Source organism: Schistocerca piceifrons, chromosome 1 (genome assembly GCF_021461385.2).
Source record: "Schistocerca piceifrons isolate TAMUIC-IGC-003096 chromosome 1, iqSchPice1.1, whole genome shotgun sequence".
Classification (NCBI taxonomy): domain Eukaryota; kingdom Metazoa; phylum Arthropoda; class Insecta; order Orthoptera; family Acrididae; genus Schistocerca; species Schistocerca piceifrons.
Window position 1 is genome coordinate 456,424,954 of NC_060138.1, and position 21,122 is coordinate 456,446,075.

The 21,122-nt window shown below is 54.2% G+C and overlaps 32 non-coding genes across 32 annotated transcripts; all 32 read right to left on the reverse strand.

The window, feature by feature from the left end:
- Positions 1-1,652: 1,652 nt before the first annotated feature.
- Trnah-gug lies at positions 1,653-1,724 on the reverse strand. Its single transcript has one exon. It is a non-coding gene; the product is annotated as a tRNA-His (tRNA).
- A 386-nt stretch (positions 1,725-2,110) lies between these two features.
- Positions 2,111-2,182, reverse strand: Trnae-cuc. The gene has a single exon. It is a non-coding gene; the product is annotated as a tRNA-Glu (tRNA).
- Positions 2,183-2,627: 445 nt separating this feature from the next.
- On the reverse strand, positions 2,628-2,709 carry Trnal-uag. The gene has a single exon. It is a non-coding gene; the product is annotated as a tRNA-Leu (tRNA).
- Positions 2,710-3,456: 747 nt separating this feature from the next.
- Positions 3,457-3,528, reverse strand: Trnah-gug. The gene has a single exon. It is a non-coding gene; the product is annotated as a tRNA-His (tRNA).
- Positions 3,529-3,914: 386 nt separating this feature from the next.
- Positions 3,915-3,986, reverse strand: Trnae-cuc. Its single transcript has one exon. It is a non-coding gene; the product is annotated as a tRNA-Glu (tRNA).
- Positions 3,987-4,431: 445 nt separating this feature from the next.
- Trnal-uag lies at positions 4,432-4,513 on the reverse strand. Its single transcript has one exon. It is a non-coding gene; the product is annotated as a tRNA-Leu (tRNA).
- Positions 4,514-5,260: 747 nt separating this feature from the next.
- On the reverse strand, positions 5,261-5,332 carry Trnah-gug. Its single transcript has one exon. It is a non-coding gene; the product is annotated as a tRNA-His (tRNA).
- A 367-nt stretch (positions 5,333-5,699) lies between these two features.
- Trnae-cuc lies at positions 5,700-5,771 on the reverse strand. The gene has a single exon. It is a non-coding gene; the product is annotated as a tRNA-Glu (tRNA).
- A 444-nt stretch (positions 5,772-6,215) lies between these two features.
- On the reverse strand, positions 6,216-6,297 carry Trnal-uag. Its single transcript has one exon. It is a non-coding gene; the product is annotated as a tRNA-Leu (tRNA).
- A 749-nt stretch (positions 6,298-7,046) lies between these two features.
- Positions 7,047-7,118, reverse strand: Trnah-gug. The gene has a single exon. It is a non-coding gene; the product is annotated as a tRNA-His (tRNA).
- Positions 7,119-7,509: 391 nt separating this feature from the next.
- On the reverse strand, positions 7,510-7,581 carry Trnae-cuc. The gene has a single exon. It is a non-coding gene; the product is annotated as a tRNA-Glu (tRNA).
- Positions 7,582-8,028: 447 nt separating this feature from the next.
- Positions 8,029-8,110, reverse strand: Trnal-uag. Its single transcript has one exon. It is a non-coding gene; the product is annotated as a tRNA-Leu (tRNA).
- A 1,208-nt stretch (positions 8,111-9,318) lies between these two features.
- Positions 9,319-9,390, reverse strand: Trnae-cuc. Its single transcript has one exon. It is a non-coding gene; the product is annotated as a tRNA-Glu (tRNA).
- Positions 9,391-9,836: 446 nt separating this feature from the next.
- Trnal-uag lies at positions 9,837-9,918 on the reverse strand. The gene has a single exon. It is a non-coding gene; the product is annotated as a tRNA-Leu (tRNA).
- A 753-nt stretch (positions 9,919-10,671) lies between these two features.
- Trnah-gug lies at positions 10,672-10,743 on the reverse strand. The gene has a single exon. It is a non-coding gene; the product is annotated as a tRNA-His (tRNA).
- A 387-nt stretch (positions 10,744-11,130) lies between these two features.
- Trnae-cuc lies at positions 11,131-11,202 on the reverse strand. The gene has a single exon. It is a non-coding gene; the product is annotated as a tRNA-Glu (tRNA).
- Positions 11,203-11,648: 446 nt separating this feature from the next.
- On the reverse strand, positions 11,649-11,730 carry Trnal-uag. The gene has a single exon. It is a non-coding gene; the product is annotated as a tRNA-Leu (tRNA).
- A 798-nt stretch (positions 11,731-12,528) lies between these two features.
- Positions 12,529-12,600, reverse strand: Trnah-gug. The gene has a single exon. It is a non-coding gene; the product is annotated as a tRNA-His (tRNA).
- A 386-nt stretch (positions 12,601-12,986) lies between these two features.
- Trnae-cuc lies at positions 12,987-13,058 on the reverse strand. Its single transcript has one exon. It is a non-coding gene; the product is annotated as a tRNA-Glu (tRNA).
- Positions 13,059-13,503: 445 nt separating this feature from the next.
- Positions 13,504-13,585, reverse strand: Trnal-uag. Its single transcript has one exon. It is a non-coding gene; the product is annotated as a tRNA-Leu (tRNA).
- A 747-nt stretch (positions 13,586-14,332) lies between these two features.
- Positions 14,333-14,404, reverse strand: Trnah-gug. The gene has a single exon. It is a non-coding gene; the product is annotated as a tRNA-His (tRNA).
- Positions 14,405-14,790: 386 nt separating this feature from the next.
- Positions 14,791-14,862, reverse strand: Trnae-cuc. Its single transcript has one exon. It is a non-coding gene; the product is annotated as a tRNA-Glu (tRNA).
- Positions 14,863-15,307: 445 nt separating this feature from the next.
- On the reverse strand, positions 15,308-15,389 carry Trnal-uag. The gene has a single exon. It is a non-coding gene; the product is annotated as a tRNA-Leu (tRNA).
- Positions 15,390-16,136: 747 nt separating this feature from the next.
- Trnah-gug lies at positions 16,137-16,208 on the reverse strand. Its single transcript has one exon. It is a non-coding gene; the product is annotated as a tRNA-His (tRNA).
- Positions 16,209-16,594: 386 nt separating this feature from the next.
- Positions 16,595-16,666, reverse strand: Trnae-cuc. Its single transcript has one exon. It is a non-coding gene; the product is annotated as a tRNA-Glu (tRNA).
- Positions 16,667-17,111: 445 nt separating this feature from the next.
- Positions 17,112-17,193, reverse strand: Trnal-uag. The gene has a single exon. It is a non-coding gene; the product is annotated as a tRNA-Leu (tRNA).
- Positions 17,194-17,940: 747 nt separating this feature from the next.
- On the reverse strand, positions 17,941-18,012 carry Trnah-gug. Its single transcript has one exon. It is a non-coding gene; the product is annotated as a tRNA-His (tRNA).
- Positions 18,013-18,398: 386 nt separating this feature from the next.
- Trnae-cuc lies at positions 18,399-18,470 on the reverse strand. Its single transcript has one exon. It is a non-coding gene; the product is annotated as a tRNA-Glu (tRNA).
- Positions 18,471-18,915: 445 nt separating this feature from the next.
- Trnal-uag lies at positions 18,916-18,997 on the reverse strand. The gene has a single exon. It is a non-coding gene; the product is annotated as a tRNA-Leu (tRNA).
- Positions 18,998-19,744: 747 nt separating this feature from the next.
- Trnah-gug lies at positions 19,745-19,816 on the reverse strand. The gene has a single exon. It is a non-coding gene; the product is annotated as a tRNA-His (tRNA).
- Positions 19,817-20,202: 386 nt separating this feature from the next.
- Positions 20,203-20,274, reverse strand: Trnae-cuc. Its single transcript has one exon. It is a non-coding gene; the product is annotated as a tRNA-Glu (tRNA).
- A 445-nt stretch (positions 20,275-20,719) lies between these two features.
- On the reverse strand, positions 20,720-20,801 carry Trnal-uag. The gene has a single exon. It is a non-coding gene; the product is annotated as a tRNA-Leu (tRNA).
- Positions 20,802-21,122: the final 321 nt, after the last annotated feature.

The following is a 21,122-nucleotide window of genomic DNA, read 5'->3' on the forward strand; positions in this document are numbered from 1 at the left end:
GTCCATTTCAGTAGCGTCCGCCGGTACGGCGGTTTCCTCAGCGCGTCGCGCGTCACGGGGGGTGGAACCAATGGCGACTGCTGCCCACGTCATCTCGTCCTGACTACTGCCACGTGGCAGCTGTACCGGCCGCCTACGCGCAGGACAGTCCTGCCGGAAATGACCAGTACTATTACAAAAAGAACACGTCTGGGGCTGACCGCTGTACGTTATGAAAGCGCGTTGTCCTTTAATATAAACAAAAGAAGGAATATGTTTCTTCACTATCATTTTCACACTACGGATACCGTTATCCACTTGAAAAAGATAAGCAGCCGACCATTTTTCCTTTGACACCGACAAAACAGTCCCATAAGGCGTCAAAGCACTCGAAATCGTTTCGTTCCTCATTTCAAACGGGAGATTGAAAACACGCACTGTCCGTATACCGAAACCAGCATTAGACAACACAACATTACTAATTCTGCCATCAAAGTGCTTAAATTGTCGCACACCGTCATTGGCCGATACAAGAGTGTCACACATTTCGGGAGTTGGCAACTTCAAAAACAAAGAGTTCAAAAAGGAATCCAATTGTAAACCAAGAACGTCACTGTCCGTTAAATTCAAATCCTCGCGAAGCCACTTATGAATTTCGAAAGCGGACGGCCGAATTACCGATCGATCAAAGGCGCACTGAATGTTATTCTGACGATCCTCGGAATCACCGTGATCCATAGTACTCACTTCACTAAAAAGTACAGCACAGATGAAAAACCGCGCCGCGAAGCAACCGCCGCCGCCGCCACGAAGCACCCGTAAACACCGCCCGACACGCCGGAGCGAGCGCGCGATGTGTTCGGGCCCACGACTCCGAAGAGACTGGTGCCTAAAACCAGCGCCTTAGACCGCTCGGCCACGTTACCGTTGGATCAGCAGCGGCAAAACGTTTCGTTTGTACTACAAAGATCACTTCGAAATGGAAGTATCTTGGCAATCGCCGTGCCATGTATTTCCACTGCTCTCCCACTGGAAGCGTCTCTTTAGGCCATCCACAGCAAGAAAAAGCCGTGCCCGCCGTACGGTAGCGACGCCACTTGTCTGTAGCTGTCGCAGTTAAGGAGACAGCGTCAAGAGACGTTTTCGTGCCGTGACCAGGTTTCGAACCTGCGCTTTCCTTAACCACTAAAGTATCGTAGCTGTAACTGTCAGGCGGAGCTAGAATGCTCCATGTATCAAACATATGTGAGCTCAAGGAGGTTACACTTGAAGGAAAAGCGGCAGGTTAACGCGATCACATCAAAACCCCCGGCAGCTACGGGATTCGAAACCGCGCCTACAGAGAGACTGGTGCCTTAAACCAGCGCCTTAAAGCGCTCGGCCACGCTACATGCGCTGCTTGGTGCGCCAGTGTTCCTAGCATTTGTAGAAACAGTGCACGCCACAGCTTCCTGTTCTGCTGGGACTGGCTGCTCATCCATCGCACTTCAAACGACTGCCCTTTTCGACTACAGAGAGCAGCGGACGTCTGCGCTCTGGGAGGCGACATTACGTGTTGGGGATGAAGTGGTAGTGCTAACTGCGGCCTGCGGAACACGAGTGAAAAAATCAAGAGAGTACTGTCATTTCGAGTACTCGCCATTGCAACGGCAGCAAGGCAAAACTTTCAAAATTGCCGTGACCAGGATTCGAACCTGGGTTATTGCGGCCACAACGCAATGTCCTAACCACTAGACGATCACGGCCATGGCCACGGAGGCGCCCGCGAAGGCAGCTGGCTGCAATGCAAGTGGCGATACCCAGCAAAGCCTAGGCCAAGGTGTACGCCACAGCAGTGTCAGACACGGTCTCCATCACATGTATACGAGCAAATGAACGTGCCTGCGCTGTCAGGACTCTAACTACAGTGGTCAGCTGCATTCACCTCCGTGGCAATGTCTTGCAGTCCTCCAAGCCTCTTGACTACAGGTACCGGTATGTGGCTCGATAACAAGTGGATAGACGCCGCATCTCTCTCGCCGTCAGGTGTTGCCGCGAGTCATACTTAACGTAGCTTTCTGCACGCGCCAGCGTAGCGTCAGTCGAGCAAAGTCGAGACAAGTCGCATAGGAGGAGCAACAAAAACGCGCAATTCCGGTACCGGGAATCGAACCCGGGCCTCCTGGGTGAGAGCCAGGTATCCTAGCCACTAGACCACACCGGACAACGACGGCAGTGCTCTTTCCAGCGAACGCAGCAGCCGCCCACGGTTAACTGACGACAACTGTAAAAAATCCACTCTCTCGCGTTATAGAACGGCGTGCTCCGGACGCATTTCGTGGAGACGAACGCCAGCAATGATGAGAGCAAAAGGTGCCTACAAATCCTGTCGTTGCACCACGCACTGTTCTACGACAATTCACCAAGCAGACGCTCACGCCTTGTTGTGCTGTTTCCTTTGCGGGCAATGAGTGCATCTGCCTTCGACACAGGAAACATTACACGTTCGGCAGCTGTGGGATTGGAACCCACGCCTCCGAAGAGAATGGTGCCTGAAACCAGCGCCTTAGACCGCTCGGCCACGCTACCTACACAACACGCGCGTCACAAGAGCTGCGTCCTACCCCACGAGGACACACCGCAACGGCACAAAAATGAGACGTAAAAAGTGGCAACGGTGGGATTCGAACCCACGCCTCCGGAGAGACTGGTGCCTAAAACCAGCGCCTTAGACCGCTCGGCCACGTTACCGTTGGATCAGCAGCGGCAAAACGTTTCGTTTGTACTACAAAGATCACTTCGAAATGGAAGTATCTTGGCAATCGCCGTGCCATGTATTTCCACTGCTCTCCCACTGGAAGCGTCTCTTTAGGCCATCCACAGCAAGAAAAAGCCGTGCCCGCCGTACGGTAGCGACGCCACTTGTCTGTAGCTGTCGCAGTTAAGGAGACAGCGTCAAGAGACGTTTTCGTGCCGTGACCAGGTTTCGAACCTGCGCTTTCCTTAACCACTAAAGTATCGTAGCTGTAACTGTCAGGCGGAGCTAGAATGCTCCATGTATCAAACATATGTGAGCTCAAGGAGGTTACACTTGAAGGAAAAGCGGCAGGTTAACGCGATCACATCAAAACCCCCGGCAGCTACGGGATTCGAAACCGCGCCTACAGAGAGACTGGTGCCTTAAACCAGCGCCTTAAAGCGCTCGGCCACGCTACATGCGCTGCTTGGTGCGCCAGTGTTCCTAGCATTTGTAGAAACAGTGCACGCCACAGCTTCCTGTTCTGCTGGGACTGGCTGCTCATCCATCGCACTTCAAACGACTGCCCTTTTCGACTACAGAGAGCAGCGGACGTCTGCGCTCTGGGAGGCGACATTACGTGTTGGGGATGAAGTGGTAGTGCTAACTGCGGCCTGCGGAACACGAGTGAAAAAATCAAGAGAGTACTGTCATTTCGAGTACTCGCCATTGCAACGGCAGCAAGGCAAAACTTTCAAAATTGCCGTGACCAGGATTCGAACCTGGGTTATTGCGGCCACAACGCAATGTCCTAACCACTAGACGATCACGGCCATGGCCACGGAGGCGCCCGCGGAGGCAGCTGGCTGCAATGCAAGTGGCGATACCCAGCAAAGCCTAGGCCAAGGTGTACGCCACAGCAGTGTCAGACACGGTCTCCATCACATGTATACGAGCAAATGAACGTGCCTGCGCTGTCAGGACTCTAACTACAGTGGTTAGCTGCATTCACCTCCGTGGCAATGTCTTGCAGTCCTCCAAGCCTCTTGACTACAGGTACCGGTATGTGGCTCGATAACAAGTGGATAGACGCCGCATCTCTCTCGCCGTCAGGTGTTGCCGCGAGTCATACTTAACGTAGCTTTCTGCACGCGTCAGCGTAGCGTCAGTCGAGCAAAGTCGAGACAAGTCGCATAGGAGGAGCAACAAAAACGCGCAATTCCGGTACCGGGAATCGAACCCGGGCCTCCTGGGTGAGAGCCAGGTATCCTAGCCACTAGACCACACCGGACAACGACGGCAGTGCTCTTTCCAGCGAACGCAGCAGCCGCCCACGGTTAACTGACGACAACTGTAAAAAATCCACTCTCTCGCGTTATAGAACGGCGTGCTCCGGACGCATTTCGTGGAGACGAACGCCAGCAATGATGAGAGCAAAAGGTGCCTACAAATCCTGTCGTTGCACCACGCACTGTTCTACGACAATTCACCAAGCAGACGCTCACGCCTTGTTGTGCTGTTTCCTTTGCGGGCAATGAGTGCATCTGCCTTCGACACAGGAAACATTACACGTTCGGCAGCTGTGGGATTGGAACCCACGCCTCCGAAGAGAATGGTGCCTGAAACCAGCGCCTTAGACCGCTCGGCCACGCTACCTACACAACACGCGCGTCACAAGAGCTGCGTCCTACCCCACGAGGACACACCGCAACGGCACAAAAATGAGACGTAAAAAGTGGCAACGGTGGGATTCGAACCCACGCCTCCGGAGAGACTGGTGCCTAAAACCAGCGCCTTAGACCGCTCGGCCACGTTACCGTTGGATCAGCAGCGGCAAAACGTTTCGTTTGTACTACAAAGATCACTTCGAAATGGAAGTATCTTGGCAATCGCCGTGCCATGTATTTCCACTGCTCTCCCACTGGAAGCGTCTCTTTAGGCCATCCACAGCAAGAAAAAGCCGTGCCCGCCGTACGGTAGCGACGCCACTTGTCTGTAGCTGTCGCAGTTAAGGAGACAGCGTCAAGAGACGTTTTCGTGCCGTGACCAGGTTTCGAACCTGCGCTTTCCTTAACCACTAAAGTATCGTAGCTGTAACTGTCAGGCGGAGCTAGAATGCTCCATGTATCAAACATATGTGAGCTCAAGGAGGTTACACTTGAAGGAAAAGCGGCAGGTTAACGCGATCACATCAAAACCCCCGGCAGCTACGGGATTCGAAACCGCGCCTACAGAGAGACTGGTGCCTTAAACCAGCGCCTTAAAGCGCTCGGCCACGCTACATGCGCTGCTTGGTGCGCCAGTGTTCCTAGCATTTGTAGAAACAGTGCACGCCACAGCTTCCTGTTCTGCTGGGACTGGCTGCTCATCCATCGCACTTCAAACGACTGCCCTTTTCGACTACAGAGAGCAGCGGACGTCTGCGCTCTGGGAGGCGACATTACGTGTTGGGGATGAAGTGGTAGTGCTAACTGCGGCCTGCGGAACACGAGTGAAAAAATCAAGAGAGTACTGTCATTTCGAGTACTCGCCATTGCAACGGCAGCAAGGCAAAACTTTCAAAATTGCCGTGACCAGGATTCGAACCTGGGTTATTGCGGCCACAACGCAATGTCCTAACCACTAGACGATCACGGCCATGGCCACGGAGGCGCCCGCGGAGGCAGCTGGCTGCAATGCAAGTGGCGATACCCAGCAAAGCCTAAGTGTCAGACACGGTCTCCATCACATGTATACGAGCAAATGAACGTGCCTGCGCTGTCAGGACTCTAACTACAGTGGTTAGCTGCATTCACCTCCGTGGCAATGTCTTGCAGTCCTCCAAGCCTCTTGACTACAGGTACCGGTATGTGGCTCGATAACAAGTGGATAGACGCCGCATCTCTCTCGCCGTCAGGTGTTGCCGCGAGTCATACTTAACGTAGCTTCTTCTGCACGCGTCAGCGTAGCGTCAGTCGAGCAAAGTCGAGACAAGTCGCATAGGAGGAGCAACAAAAACGCGCAATTCCGGTACCGGGAATCGAACCCGGGCCTCCTGGGTGAGAGCCAGGTATCCTAGCCACTAGACCACACCGGACAACGACGGCAGTGCTCTTTCCAGCGAACGCAGCAGCCGCCCACGGTTAACTGACGACAACTGTAAAAAATCCACTCTCTCGCGTTATAGAACGGCGTGCTCCGGACGCATTTCGTGGAGACGAACGCCAGCAATGATGAGAGCAAAAGGTGCCTACAAATCCTGTCGTTGCACCACGCACTGTTCTACGACAATTCACCAAGCAGACGCTCACGCCTTGTTGTGCTGTTTCCTTTGCGGGCAATGAGTGCATCTGCCTTCGACACAGGAAACATTACACGTTCGGCAGCTGTGGATTGGAACCCACGCCTCCGAAGAGAATGGTGCCTGAAACCAGCGCCTTAGACCGCTCGGCCACGCTACCTACACAACACGCGCGTCACAAGAGCTGCGTCCTACCCCACGAGGACACACCGCAACGGCACAAAAATGAGACGTAAAAAGTGGCAACGGTGGGATTCGAACCCACGCCTCCGGAGAGACTGGTGCCTAAAACCAGCGCCTTAGACCGCTCGGCCACGTTACCGTTGGATCAGCAGCGGCAAAACGTTTCGTTTGTACTACAAAGATCACTTCGAAATGGAAGTATCTTGGCAATCGCCGTGCCATGTATTTCCACTGCTCTCCCACTGGAAGCGTCTCTTTAGGCCATCCACAGCAAGAAAAAGCCGTGCCCGCCGTACGGTAGCGACGCCACTTGTCTGTAGCTGTCGCAGTTAAGGAGACAGCGTCAAGAGACGTTTTCGTGCCGTGACCAGGTTTCGAACCTGCGCTTTCCTTAACCACTAAAGTATCGTAGCTGTAACTGTCAGGCGAGCTAGAATGCCTCCATGTATCAAACATATGTGAGCTCAAGGAGGTTACACTTGAAGGAAAAGCGGCAGGTTAACGCGATCACATCAAAAACCCCCGGCAGCTACGGGATTCGAAACCGCGCCTACAGAGAGACTGGTGCCTTAAACCAGCGCCTTAAAGCGCTCGGCCACGCTACATGCGCGTGCTTGGTGCGCCAGTGTTCCTAGCATTTGTAGAAACAGTGCACGCCACAGCTTCCTGTTCTGCTGGGACTGGCTGCTCATCCATCGCACTTCAAACGACTGCCCTTTTCGACTACAGAGAGCAGCGGACGTCTGCGCTCTGGGAGGCGACATTACGTGTTGGGGATGAAGTGGTAGTGCTAACTGCGGCCTGCGGAACACGAGTGAAAAAATCAAGAGAGTACTGTCATTTCGAGTACTCGCCATTGCAACGGCAGCAAGGCAAAACTTTCAAAATTGCCGTGACCAGGATTCGAACCTGGGTTATTGCGGCCACAACGCAATGTCCTAACCACTAGACGATCACGGCCATGGCCACGGAGGCGCCCGCGAAGGCAGCTGGCTGCAATGCAAGTGGCGATACCCAGCAAAGCCTAGGCCAAGGTGTACGCCACAGCAGTGTCAGACACGGTCTCCATCACATGTATACGAGCAAATGAACGTGCCTGCGCTGTCAGGACTCTAACTACAGTGTTAGCTGCATTCACCTCCGTGGCAATGTCTTGCAGTCCTCCAAGCCTCTTGACTACAGGTACCGGTATGTGGCTCGATAACAAGTGGATAGACGCCGCATCTCTCTCGGCCGTCAGGTGTTGCCGGTCTTACGTAGCTGTCTCTTAACGTAGCTACGCGTCAGCGTCAGCGTACCAGTCGAGCAAAGTCGAGACAAGTCGCATAGGAGGAGCAACAAAAACGCGCAATTCCGGTACCGGGAATCGAACCCGGGCCTCCTGGGTGAGAGCCAGGTATCCTAGCCACTAGACCACACCGGACAACGACGGCAGTGCTCTTTCCAGCGAACGCAGCAGCCGCCCACGGTTAACTGACGACAACTGTAAAAAATCCACTCTCTCGCGTTATAGAACCGGCGTGCTCCGGACGCATTTCGTGGAGACGAACGCCAAGCAATGATGAGAGCAAAAGGTGCCTACAAATCCTGTCGTTGCACCACGCACTGTTCTACGACAATTCACCAGCAGACGCTCACGCCTTGTTGTGCTGTTTCCTTTGCGGGCAATGAGTGCATCTGCCTTCGACACAGGAAACATTACACGTTCGGCAGCTGTGGGATTGGAACCCACGCCTCCGAAGAGAATGGTGCCTGAAACCAGCGCCTTAGACCGCTCGGCCACGCTACCTACACAACACGCGCGTCACAAGAGCTGCGTCCTACCCCACGAGGACACACCGCAAACGGCACAAAAATGAGACGTAAAAAGTGGCAACGGTGGGATTCGAACCCACGCCTCCGGAGAGACTGGTGCCTAAAACCAGCGCCTTAGACCGCTCGGCCACGTTACCGTTGGATCAGCAGCGGCAAAACAGTTTCGTTTGTACTACAAAGATCACTTCGAAATGGAAGTATCTTGGCAATCGCCGTGCCATGTATTTCCACTGCTCTCCCACTGGAAGCGTCTCTTTAGGCCATCCACAGCAAGAAAAAGCCGTGCCCGCCGTACGGTAGCGACGCCACTTGTCTGTAGCTGTCGCAGTTAAGGAGACAGCGTCAAGAGACGTTTTCGTGCCGTGACCAGGTTTCGAACCTGCGCTTTCCTTAACCACTAAAGTATCGTAGCTGTAACTGTCAGGCGGAGCTAGAATGCTCCATGTATCAAACATATGTGAGCTCAAGGAGGTTACACTTGAAGGAAAAGCGGCAGGTTAACGCGATCACATCAAAACCCCCGGCAGCTACGGGATTCGAAACCGCGCCTACAGAGAGACTGGTGCCTTAAACCAGCGCCTTAAAGCGCTCGGCCACGCTACAATGCGCTGCTTGGTGCGCCAGTGTTCCTAGCATTTGTAGAAACAGTGCACGCCACAGCTTCCTGTTCTGCTGGGACTGCTGCTCATCCATCGCACTTCAAAACGACTGCCCTTTTCGACTACAGAGAGCAGCGACGTCTGCGCTCTGGGAGGCGACATTACGTGTTGGGGATGAAGTGGTAGTGCTAACTGCGGCCTGCGGAACACGAGTGAAAAAATCAAGAGAGTACTGTCATTTCGAGTACTCGCCATTGCAACGGCAGCAAGGCAAAACTTTCAAAATTGCCGTGACCAGGATTCGAACGTGGGTTATTGCGTGGCCACAACGCAATGTCCTAACCACTAGACGATCACGGCCATGGCCACGGAGGCGCCCGCGAAGGCAGCTGGCTGCAATGCAAGTGGCGATACCCAGCAAAGCCTAGGCCAAGGTGTACGCCACAGCAGTGTCAGACACGGTCTCCATCACATGTATACGAGCAAATGAACGTGCCTGCGCTGTCAGGACTCTAACTACAGTGGTTAGCTGCATTCACCTCCGTGGCAATGTCTTGCAGTCCTCCAAGCCTCTTGACTACAGGTACCGGTATGTGGCTCCGATAACAAGTGGATAGACGCCGCATCTCTCTCGCCGTCAGGTGTTGCGCGAGTCATACTTAACGTAGCTTTCTGCACGCGTCAGCGTAGCGTCAGTCGAGCAAGTCGAGACAAGTCGCATAGGAGGAGCAACAAAAAACGCGCAATTCCGGTACCGGGAATCGAACCCGGGCCTCCTGGGTGAGAGCCAGGTATCCTAGCCACTAGACCACACCGGACAACGACGGCAGTGCTCTTTCCAGCGAACGCAGCAGCCGCCCACGGTTAACTGACGACAACTGTAAAAAATCCACTCTCTCGCGTTATAGAACGGCGTGCTCCGGACGCATTTCGTGGAGACGAACGCCAGCAATGATGAGAGCAAAAGGTGCCTACAAATCCTGTCGTTGCACCACGCACTGTTCTACGACAATTCACCAAGCAGACGCTCACGCCTTGTTGTGCTGTTTCCTTTGCGGGCAATGAGTGCATCTGCCTTCGACACAGGAAACATTACATCGTTCGGCAGCTGTGGGATTGGAACCCACGCCTCCGAAGAGAATGGTGCCTGAAACCAGCGCCTTAGACCGCTCGGCCACGCTACCTACACAACACGCGCGTCACAAGAGCTGCGTCCTACCCCACGAGGACACACCGCAACGGCACAAAAATGAGACGTAAAAAGTGGCAACGGTGGGATTCGAACCCACGCCTCCGAGAGACTGGTGCCTAACAACCAGCGCCTTAGACCGCTCGGCCACGTTACCGTTGGATCAGCAGCGGCAAAACGTTTCGTTTGTACTACAAAGATCACTTCGAAATGGAAGTATCTTGGCAATCGCCGTGCCATGTATTTCCACTGCCTCTCCCACTGGAAGCGTCTCTTTAGGCCATCCACAGCAAGAAAAAGCCGTGCCCCGCCGTACGGTAGCGACGCCACTTGTCTGTAGCTGTCGCAGTTAAGGAGACAGCGTCAAGAGACGTTTTCGTGGCTCGTGACCCAGGTTTCGAACCTGCGCTTTCCTTAACCACTAAAGTATCGTAGCTGTAACTGTCAGGCGGAGCTAGAATGCTCCATGTATCAAACATATGTGAGCTCAAGGAGGTTACACTTGAAGGAAAAAGCGGCAGGTTAAACTCGATCACATCAAAACCCCCGGCAGCTACGGGATTCGAAACCGCGCCTACAGAGAGACTGGTGCCTTAAACCAGCGCCTTAAAGCGCTCGGCCACGCTACATGCGCTGCTTGGTGCGCCAGTGTTCCTAGCATTTGTAGAAACAGTGCACGCCACAGCTTCCTGTTCTGCTGCGACTGGCTGCTCATCCATCGCACTTCAAACGACTGCCCTTTTCGACTACAGAGAGCAGCGACGTCTGCGCTCTGGGAGGCGACATTACGTGTTGGGGATGAAGTGGTAGTGCTAACTGCGGCCTGCGGAACACGAGTGAAAAAATCAAGAGAGTACTGTCATTTCGAGTACTCGCCATTGCAACGGCAGCAAGGCAAAACTTTCAAAATTGCCGTGACCAGGATTCGAACCTGGGTTATTGCGGCCACAACGCAATGTCCTAACCACTAGACGATCACGGCCATGGCCACGGAGGCGCCCGCGAAGGCAGGCTGGCTGCAATGCAAGTGGCGATACCCAGCAAAGCCTAGGCCAAGGTGTACGCCACAGCAGTGTCAGACACGGTCTCCATCACATGTATACGAGCAAATGAACGTGCCTGCGCTGTCAGGACTCTAACTACAGTGGTTAGCTGCATTCACCTCCGTGGCAATGTCTTGCAGTCCTCCAAGCCTCTTGACTACAGGTACCGGTATGTGGCTCGATAACAAGTGGATAGACGCCGCATCTCTCTCGCCGTCAGGTGTTGCCGCGAGTCATACTTAACGTAGCTTTCTGCACGCGTCAGCGTAGCGTCAGTCGAGCAAAGTCGAGACAAGTCGCATAGGAGGAGCAACAAAAACGCGCAATTCCGGTACCGGGAATCGAACCCGGGCCTCCTGGGTGAGAGCCAGGTATCCTAGCCACTAGACCACACCGGACAACGACGGCAGTGCTCTTTCCAGCGAACGCAGCAGCCGCCCACGGTTAACTGACGACAACTGTAAAAAATCCACTCTCTCGCGTTATAGAACGGCGTGCTCCGGACGCATTTCGTGGAGACGAACGCCAGCAATGATGAGAGCAAAAGGTGCCTACAAATCCTGTCGTTGCACCACGCACTGTTCTACGACAATTCACCAAGCAGACGCTCACGCCTTGTTGTGCTGTTTCCTTTGCGGGCAATGAGTGCATCTGCCTTCGACACAGGAAACATTACACGTTCGGCAGCTGTGGGATTGGAACCCACGCCTCCGAAGAGAATGGTGCCTGAAACCAGCGCCTTAGACCGCTCGGCCACGCTACCTACACAACACGCGCGTCACAAGAGCTGCGTCCTACCCCCACGAGGACACACCGCAACGGCACAAAAATGAGACGTAAAAAGTGGCAACGGTGGGATTCGAACCCACGCCTCCGGAGAGACTGGTGCCTAAAACCAGCGCCTTAGACCGCTCGGCCACGTTACCGTTGGATCAGCAGCGGCAAAACGTTTCGTTTGTACTACAAAGATCACTTCGAAATGGAAGTATCTTGGCAATCGCCGTGCCATGTATTTCCACTGCTCTCCCACTGAAGCGTCTCTTTAGGCCATCCACAGCAAGAAAAAGCCGTGCCCGCCGTACGGTAGCGACGCCACTTGTCTGTAGCTGTCGCAGTTAGCCGTGCCCGCCGTACGGTAGCGACGCCACTTGTCTGTAGCTGTCGCAGTTAAGGAGACAGCGTCAAGAGACGTTTTCGTGCCGTGACCAGGTTTCGAACCTGCGCTTTCCTTAACCACTAAAGTATCGTAGCTGTAACTGTCAGGCGGAGCTAGAATGCTCCATGTATCAAACATATGTGAGCTCAAGGAGGTTACACTTGAAGGAAAAGCGGCAGGTTAACGCGATCACATCAAAACCCCCGGCAGCTACGGGATTCGAAACCGCGCCTACAGAGAGACTGGTGCCTTAAACCAGCGCCTTAAAGCGCTCGGCCACGCTACATGCGCTGCTTGGTGCGCCAGTGTTCCTAGCATTTGTAGAAACAGTGCACGCCACAGCTTCCTGTTCTGCTGGGACTGGCTGCTCATCCATCGCACTTCAAACGACTGCCCTTTTCGACTACAGAGAGCAGCGGACGTCTGCGCTCTGGGAGGCGACATTACGTGTTGGGGATGAAGTGGTAGTGCTAACTGCGGCCTGCGGAACACGAGTGAAAAAATCAAGAGAGTACTGTCATTTCGAGTACTCGCCATTGCAACGGCAGCAAGGCAAAACTTTCAAAATTGCCGTGACCAGGATTCGAACCTGGGTTATTGCGGCCACAACGCAATGTCCTAACCACTAGACGATCACGGCCATGGCCACGGAGGCGCCCGCGAAGGCAGCTGGCTGCAATGCAAGTGGCGATACCCAGCAAAGCCTAGGCCAAGGTGTACGCCACAGCAGTGTCAGACACGGTCTCCATCACATGTATACGAGCAAATGAACGTGCCTGCGCTGTCAGGACTCTAACTACAGTGGTTAGCTGCATTCACCTCCGTGGCAATGTCTTGCAGTCCTCCAAGCCTCTTGACTACAGGTACCGGTATGTGGCTCGATAACAAGTGGATAGACGCCGCATCTCTCTCGCCGTCAGGTGTTGCCGCGAGTCATACTTAACGTAGCTTTCTGCACGCGTCAGCGTAGCGTCAGTCGAGCAAAGTCGAGACAAGTCGCATAGGAGGAGCAACAAAAACGCGCAATTCCGGTACCGGGAATCGAACCCGGGCCTCCTGGGTGAGAGCCAGGTATCCTAGCCACTAGACCACACCGGACAACGACGGCAGTGCTCTTTCCAGCGAACGCAGCAGCCGCCCACGGTTAACTGACGACAACTGTAAAAAATCCACTCTCTCGCGTTATAGAACGGCGTGCTCCGGACGCATTTCGTGGAGACGAACGCCAGCAATGATGAGAGCAAAAGGTGCCTACAAATCCTGTCGTTGCACCACGCACTGTTCTACGACAATTCACCAAGCAGACGCTCACGCCTTGTTGTGCTGTTTCCTTTGCGGGCAATGAGTGCATCTGCCTTCGACACAGGAAACATTACACGTTCGGCAGCTGTGGGATTGGAACCCACGCCTCCGAAGAGAATGGTGCCTGAAACCAGCGCCTTAGACCGCTCGGCCACGCTACCTACACAACACGCGCGTCACAAGAGCTGCGTCCTACCCCACGAGGACACACCGCAACGGCACAAAAATGAGACGTAAAAAGTGGCAACGGTGGGATTCGAACCCACGCCTCCGGAGAGACTGGTGCCTAAAACCAGCGCCTTAGACCGCTCGGCCACGTTACCGTTGGATCAGCAGCGGCAAAACGTTTCGTTTGTACTACAAAGATCACTTCGAAATGGAAGTATCTTGGCAATCGCCGTGCCATGTATTTCCACTGCTCTCCCACTGGAAGCGTCTCTTTAGGCCATCCACAGCAAGAAAAAGCCGTGCCCGCCGTACGGTAGCGACGCCACTTGTCTGTAGCTGTCGCAGTTAAGGAGACAGCGTCAAGAGACGTTTTCGTGCCGTGACCAGGTTTCGAACCTGCGCTTTCCTTAACCACTAAAGTATCGTAGCTGTAACTGTCAGGCGGAGCTAGAATGCTCCATGTATCAAACATATGTGAGCTCAAGGAGGTTACACTTGAAGGAAAAGCGGCAGGTTAACGCGATCACATCAAAACCCCCGGCAGCTACGGGATTCGAAACCGCGCCTACAGAGAGACTGGTGCCTTAAACCAGCGCCTTAAAGCGCTCGGCCACGCTACATGCGCTGCTTGGTGCGCCAGTGTTCCTAGCATTTGTAGAAACAGTGCACGCCACAGCTTCCTGTTCTGCTGGGACTGGCTGCTCATCCATCGCACTTCAAACGACTGCCCTTTTCGACTACAGAGAGCAGCGGACGTCTGCGCTCTGGGAGGCGACATTACGTGTTGGGGATGAAGTGGTAGTGCTAACTGCGGCCTGCGGAACACGAGTGAAAAAATCAAGAGAGTACTGTCATTTCGAGTACTCGCCATTGCAACGGCAGCAAGGCAAAACTTTCAAAATTGCCGTGACCAGGATTCGAACCTGGGTTATTGCGGCCACAACGCAATGTCCTAACCACTAGACGATCACGGCCATGGCCACGGAGGCGCCCGCGAAGGCAGCTGGCTGCAATGCAAGTGGCGATACCCAGCAAAGCCTAGGCCAAGGTGTACGCCACAGCAGTGTCAGACACGGTCTCCATCACATGTATACGAGCAAATGAACGTGCCTGCGCTGTCAGGACTCTAACTACAGTGGTTAGCTGCATTCACCTCCGTGGCAATGTCTTGCAGTCCTCCAAGCCTCTTGACTACAGGTACCGGTATGTGGCTCGATAACAAGTGGATAGACGCCGCATCTCTCTCGCCGTCAGGTGTTGCCGCGAGTCATACTTAACGTAGCTTTCTGCACGCGTCAGCGTAGCGTCAGTCGAGCAAAGTCGAGACAAGTCGCATAGGAGGAGCAACAAAAACGCGCAATTCCGGTACCGGGAATCGAACCCGGGCCTCCTGGGTGAGAGCCAGGTATCCTAGCCACTAGACCACACCGGACAACGACGGCAGTGCTCTTTCCAGCGAACGCAGCAGCCGCCCACGGTTAACTGACGACAACTGTAAAAAATCCACTCTCTCGCGTTATAGAACGGCGTGCTCCGGACGCATTTCGTGGAGACGAACGCCAGCAATGATGAGAGCAAAAGGTGCCTACAAATCCTGTCGTTGCACCACGCACTGTTCTACGACAATTCACCAAGCAGACGCTCACGCCTTGTTGTGCTGTTTCCTTTGCGGGCAATGAGTGCATCTGCCTTCGACACAGGAAACATTACACGTTCGGCAGCTGTGGGATTGGAACCCACGCCTCCGAAGAGAATGGTGCCTGAAACCAGCGCCTTAGACCGCTCGGCCACGCTACCTACACAACACGCGCGTCACAAGAGCTGCGTCCTACCCCACGAGGACACACCGCAACGGCACAAAAATGAGACGTAAAAAGTGGCAACGGTGGGATTCGAACCCACGCCTCCGGAGAGACTGGTGCCTAAAACCAGCGCCTTAGACCGCTCGGCCACGTTACCGTTGGATCAGCAGCGGCAAAACGTTTCGTTTGTACTACAAAGATCACTTCGAAATGGAAGTATCTTGGCAATCGCCGTGCCATGTATTTCCACTGCTCTCCCACTGGAAGCGTCTCTTTAGGCCATCCACAGCAAGAAAAAGCCGTGCCCGCCGTACGGTAGCGACGCCACTTGTCTGTAGCTGTCGCAGTTAAGGAGACAGCGTCAAGAGACGTTTTCGTGCCGTGACCAGGTTTCGAACCTGCGCTTTCCTTAACCACTAAAGTATCGTAGCTGTAACTGTCAGGCGGAGCTAGAATGCTCCATGTATCAAACATATGTGAGCTCAAGGAGGTTACACTTGAAGGAAAAGCGGCAGGTTAACGCGATCACATCAAAACCCCCGGCAGCTACGGGATTCGAAACCGCGCCTACAGAGAGACTGGTGCCTTAAACCAGCGCCTTAAAGCGCTCGGCCACGCTACATGCGCTGCTTGGTGCGCCAGTGTTCCTAGCATTTGTAGAAACAGTGCACGCCACAGCTTCCTGTTCTGCTGGGACTGGCTGCTCATCCATCGCACTTCAAACGACTGCCCTTTTCGACTACAGAGAGCAGCGGACGTCTGCGCTCTGGGAGGCGACATTACGTGTTGGGGATGAAGTGGTAGTGCTAACTGCGGCCTGCGGAACACGAGTGAAAAAATCAAGAGAGTACTGTCATTTCGAGTACTCGCCATTGCAACGGCAGCAAGGCAAAACTTTCAAAATTGCCGTGACCAGGATTCGAACCTGGGTTATTGCGGCCACAACGCAATGTCCTAACCACTAGACGATCACGGCCATGGCCACGGAGGCGCCCGCGAAGGCAGCTGGCTGCAATGCAAGTGGCGATACCCAGCAAAGCCTAGGCCAAGGTGTACGCCACAGCAGTGTCAGACACGGTCTCCATCACATGTATACGAGCAAATGAACGTGCCTGCGCTGTCAGGACTCTAACTACAGTGGTTAGCTGCATTCACCTCCGTGGCAATGTCTTGCAGTCCTCCAAGCCTCTTGACTACAGGTACCGGTATGTGGCTCGATAACAAGTGGATAGACGCCGCATCTCTCTCGCCGTCAGGTGTTGCCGCGAGTCATACTTAACGTAGCTTTCTGCACGCGTCAGCGTAGCGTCAGTCGAGCAAAGTCGAGACAAGTCGCATAGGAGGAGCAACAAAAACGCGCACTTCCGGTACCGGGAATCGAACCCGGGCCTCCTGGGTGAGAGCCAGGTATCCTAGCCACTAGACCACACCGGACAACGACGGCAGTGCTCTTTCCAGCGAACGCAGCAGCCGCCCACGGTTAACTGACGACAACTGTAAAAAATCCACTCTCTCGCGTTATAGAACGGCGTGCTCCGGACGCATTTCGTGGAGACGAACGCCAGCAATGATGAGAGCAAAAGGTGCCTACAAATCCTGTCGTTGCACCACGCACTGTTCTACGACAATTCACCAAGCAGACGCTCACGCCTTGTTGTGCTGTTTCCTTTGCGGGCAATGAGTGCATCTGCCTTCGACACAGGAAACATTACACGTTCGGCAGCTGTGGGATTGGAACCCACGCCTCCGAAGAGAATGGTGCCTGAAACCAGCGCCTTAGACCGCTCGGCCACGCTACCTACACAACACGCGCGTCACAAGAGCTGCGTCCTACCCCACGAGGACACACCGCAACGGCACAAAAATGAGACGTAAAAAGTGGCAACGGTGGGATTCAAACCCACGCCTCCGGAGAGACTGGTGCCTAAAACCAGCGCCTTAGACCGCTCGGCCACGTTACCGTTGGATCAGCAGCGGCAAAACGTTTCGTTTGTACTACAAAGATCACTTCGAAATGGAAGTATCTTGGCAATCGCCGTGCCATGTATTTCCACTGCTCTCCCACTGGAAGCGTCTCTTTAGGCCATCCACAGCAAGAAAAAGCCGTGCCCGCCGTACGGTAGCGACGCCACTTGTCTGTAGCTGTCGCAGTTAAGGAGACAGCGTCAAGAGACGTTTTCGTGCCGTGACCAGGTTTCGAACCTGCGCTTTCCTTAACCACTAAAGTATCGTAGCTGTAACTGTCAGGCGGAGCTAGAATGCTCCATGTATCAAACATATGTGAGCTCAAGGAGGTTACACTTGAAGGAAAAGCGGCAGGTTAACGCGATCACATCAAAACCCCCGGCAGCTACGGGATTCGAAACCGCGCCTACAGAGAGACTGGTGCCTTAAACCAGCGCCTTAAAGCGCTCGGCCACGCTACATGCGCTGCTTGGTGCGCCAGTGTTCCTAGCATTTGTAGAAACAGTGCACGCCACAGCTTCCTGTTCTGCTGGGACTGGCTGCTCATCCATCGCACTTCAAACGACTGCCCTTTTCGACTACAGAGAGCAGCGGACGTCTGCGCTCTGGGAGGCGACATTACGTGTTGGGGATGAAGTGGTAGTGCTAACTGCGGCCTGCGGAACACGAGTGAAAAAATCAAGAGAGTACTGTCATTTCGAGTACTCGCCATTGCAACGGCAGCAAGGCAAAACTTTCAAAATTGCCGTGACCAGGATTCGAACCTGGGTTATTGCGGCCACAACGCAATGTCCTAACCACTAGACGATCACGGCCATGGCCACGGAGGCGCCCGCGAAGGCAGCTGGCTGCAATGCAAGTGGCGATACCCAGCAAAGCCTAGGCCAAGGTGTACGCCACAGCAGTGTCAGACACGGTCTCCATCACATGTATACGAGCAAATGAACGTGCCTGCGCTGTCAGGACTCTAACTACAGTGGTTAGCTGCATTCACCTCCGCGGCAATGTCTTGCAGTCCTCCAAGCCTCTTGACTACAGGTACCGGTATGTGGCTCGATAACAAGTGGATAGACGCCGCATCTCTCTCGCCGTCAGGTGTTGCCGCGAGTCATACTTAACGTAGCTTTCTGCACGCGTCAGCGTAGCGTCAGTCGAGCAAAGTCGAGACAAGTCGCATAGGAGGAGCAACAAAAACGCGCAATTCCGGTACCGGGAATCGAACCCGGGCCTCCTGGGTGAGAGCCAGGTATCCTAGCCACTAGACCACACCGGACAACGACGGCAGTGCTCTTTCCAGCGAACGCAGCAGCCGCCCACGGTTAACTGACGACAACTGTAAAAAATCCACTCTCTCGCGTTATAGAACGGCGTGCTCCGGACGCATTTCGTGGAGACGAACGCCAGCAATGATGAGAGCAAAAGGTGCCTACAAATCCTGTCGTTGCACCACGCACTGTTCTACGACAATTCACCAAGCAGACGCTCACGCCTTGTTGTGCTGTTTCCTTTGCGGGCAATGAGTGCATCTGCCTTCGACACAGGAAACATTACACGTTCGGCAGCTGTGGGATTGGAACCCACGCCTCCGAAGAGAATGGTGCCTGAAACCAGCGCCTTAGACCGCTCGGCCACGCTACCTACACAACACGCGCGTCACAAGAGCTGCGTCCTACCCCACGAGGACACACCGCAACGGCACAAAAATGAGACGTAAAAAGTGGCAACGGTGGGATTCGAACCCACGCCTCCGGAGAGACTGGTGCCTAAAACCAGCGCCTTAGACCGCTCGGCCACGTTACCGTTGGATCAGCAGCGGCAAAACGTTTCGTTTGTACTACAAAGATCACTTCGAAATGGAAGTATCTTGGCAATCGCCGTGCCATGTATTTCCACTGCTCTCCCACTGGAAGCGTCTCTTTAGGCCATCCACAGCAAGAAAAAGCCGTGCCCGCCGTACGGTAGCGACGCCACTTGTCTGTAGCTGTCGCAGTTAAGGAGACAGCGTCAAGAGACGTTTTCGTGCCGTGACCAGGTTTCGAACCTGCGCTTTCCTTAACCACTAAAGTATCGTAGCTGTAACTGTCAGGCGGAGCTAGAATGCTCCATGTATCAAACATATGTGAGCTCAAGGAGGTTACACTTGAAGGAAAAGCGGCAGGTTAACGCGATCACATCAAAACCCCCGGCAGCTACGGGATTCGAAACCGCGCCTACAGAGAGACTGGTGCCTTAAACCAGCGCCTTAAAGCGCTCGGCCACGCTACATGCGCTGCTTGGTGCGCCAGTGTTCCTAGCATTTGTAGAAACAGTGCACGCCACAGCTTCCTGTTCTGCTGGGACTGGCTGCTCATCCATCGCACTTCAAACGACTGCCCTTTTCGACTACAGAGAGCAGCGGACGTCTGCGCTCTGGGAGGCGACATTACGTGTTGGGGATGAAGTGGTAGTGCTAACTGCGGCCTGCGGAACACGAGTGAAAAAATCAAGAGAGTACTGTCATTTCGAGTACTCGCCATTGCAACGGCAGCAAGGCAAAACTTTCAAAATTGCCGTGACCAGGATTCGAACCTGGGTTATTGCGGCCACAACGCAATGTCCTAACCACTAGACGATCACGGCCATGGCCACGGAGGCGCCCGCGAAGGCAGCTGGCTGCAATGCAAGTGGCGATACCCAGCAAAGCCTAGGCCAAGGTGTACGCCACAGCAGTGTCAGACACGGTCTCCATCACATGTATACGAGCAAATGAACGTGCCTGCGCTGTCAGGACTCTAACTACAGTGGTTAGCTGCATTCACCTCCGTGGCAATGTCTTGCAGTCCTCCAAGCCTCTTGACTACAGGTACCGGTATGTGGCTCGATAACAAGTGGATAGACGCCGCATCTCTCTCGCCGTCAGGTGTTGCCGCGAGTCATACTTAACGTAGCTTTCTGCACGCGTCAGCGTAGCGTCAGTCGAGCAAAGTCGAGACAAGTCGCATAGGAGGAGCAACAAAAACGCGCAATTCCGGTACCGGGAATCGAACCCGGGCCTCCTGGGTGAGAGCCAGGTATCCTAGCCACTAGACCACACCGGACAACGACGGCAGTGCTCTTTCCAGCGAACGCAGCAGCCGCCCACGGTTAACTGACGACAACTGTAAAAAATCCACTCTCTCGCGTTATAGAACGGCGTGCTCCGGACGCATTTCGTGGAGACGAACGCCAGCAATGATGAGAGCAAAAGGTGCCTACAAATCCTGTCGTTGCACCACGCACTGTTCTACGACAATTCACCAAGCAGACGCTCACGCCTTGTTGTGCTGTTTCCTTTGCGGGCAATGAGTGCATCTGCCTTCGACACAGGAAACATTACACGTTCGGCAGCTGTGGGATTGGAACCCACGCCTCCGAAGAGAATGGTGCCTGAAACCAGCGCCTTAGACCGCTCGGCCACGCTACCTACACAACACGCGCGTCACAAGAGCTGCGTCCTACCCCACGAGGGCACACCGCAACGGCACAAAAATGAGACGTAAAAAGTGGCAACGGTGGGATTCGAACCCACGCCTCCGGAGAGACTGGTGCCTAAAACCAGCGCCTTAGACCGCTCGGCCACGTTACCGTTGGATCAGCAGCGGCAAAACGTTTCGTTTGTACTACAAAGATCACTTCGAAATGGAAGTATCTTGGCAATCGCCGTGCCATGTATTTCCACTGCTCTCCCACTGGAAGCGTCTCTTTAGGCCATCCACAGCAAGAAAAAGCCGTACGGTAGCGACGCCACTTGTCTGTAGCTGTCGCAGTTAAGGAGACAGCGTCAAGAGACGTTTTCGTGCCGTGACCAGGTTTCGAACCTGCGCTTTCCTTAACCACTAAAGTATCGTAGCTGTAACTGTCAGGCGGAGCTAGAATGCTCCATGTATCAAACATATGTGAGCTCAAG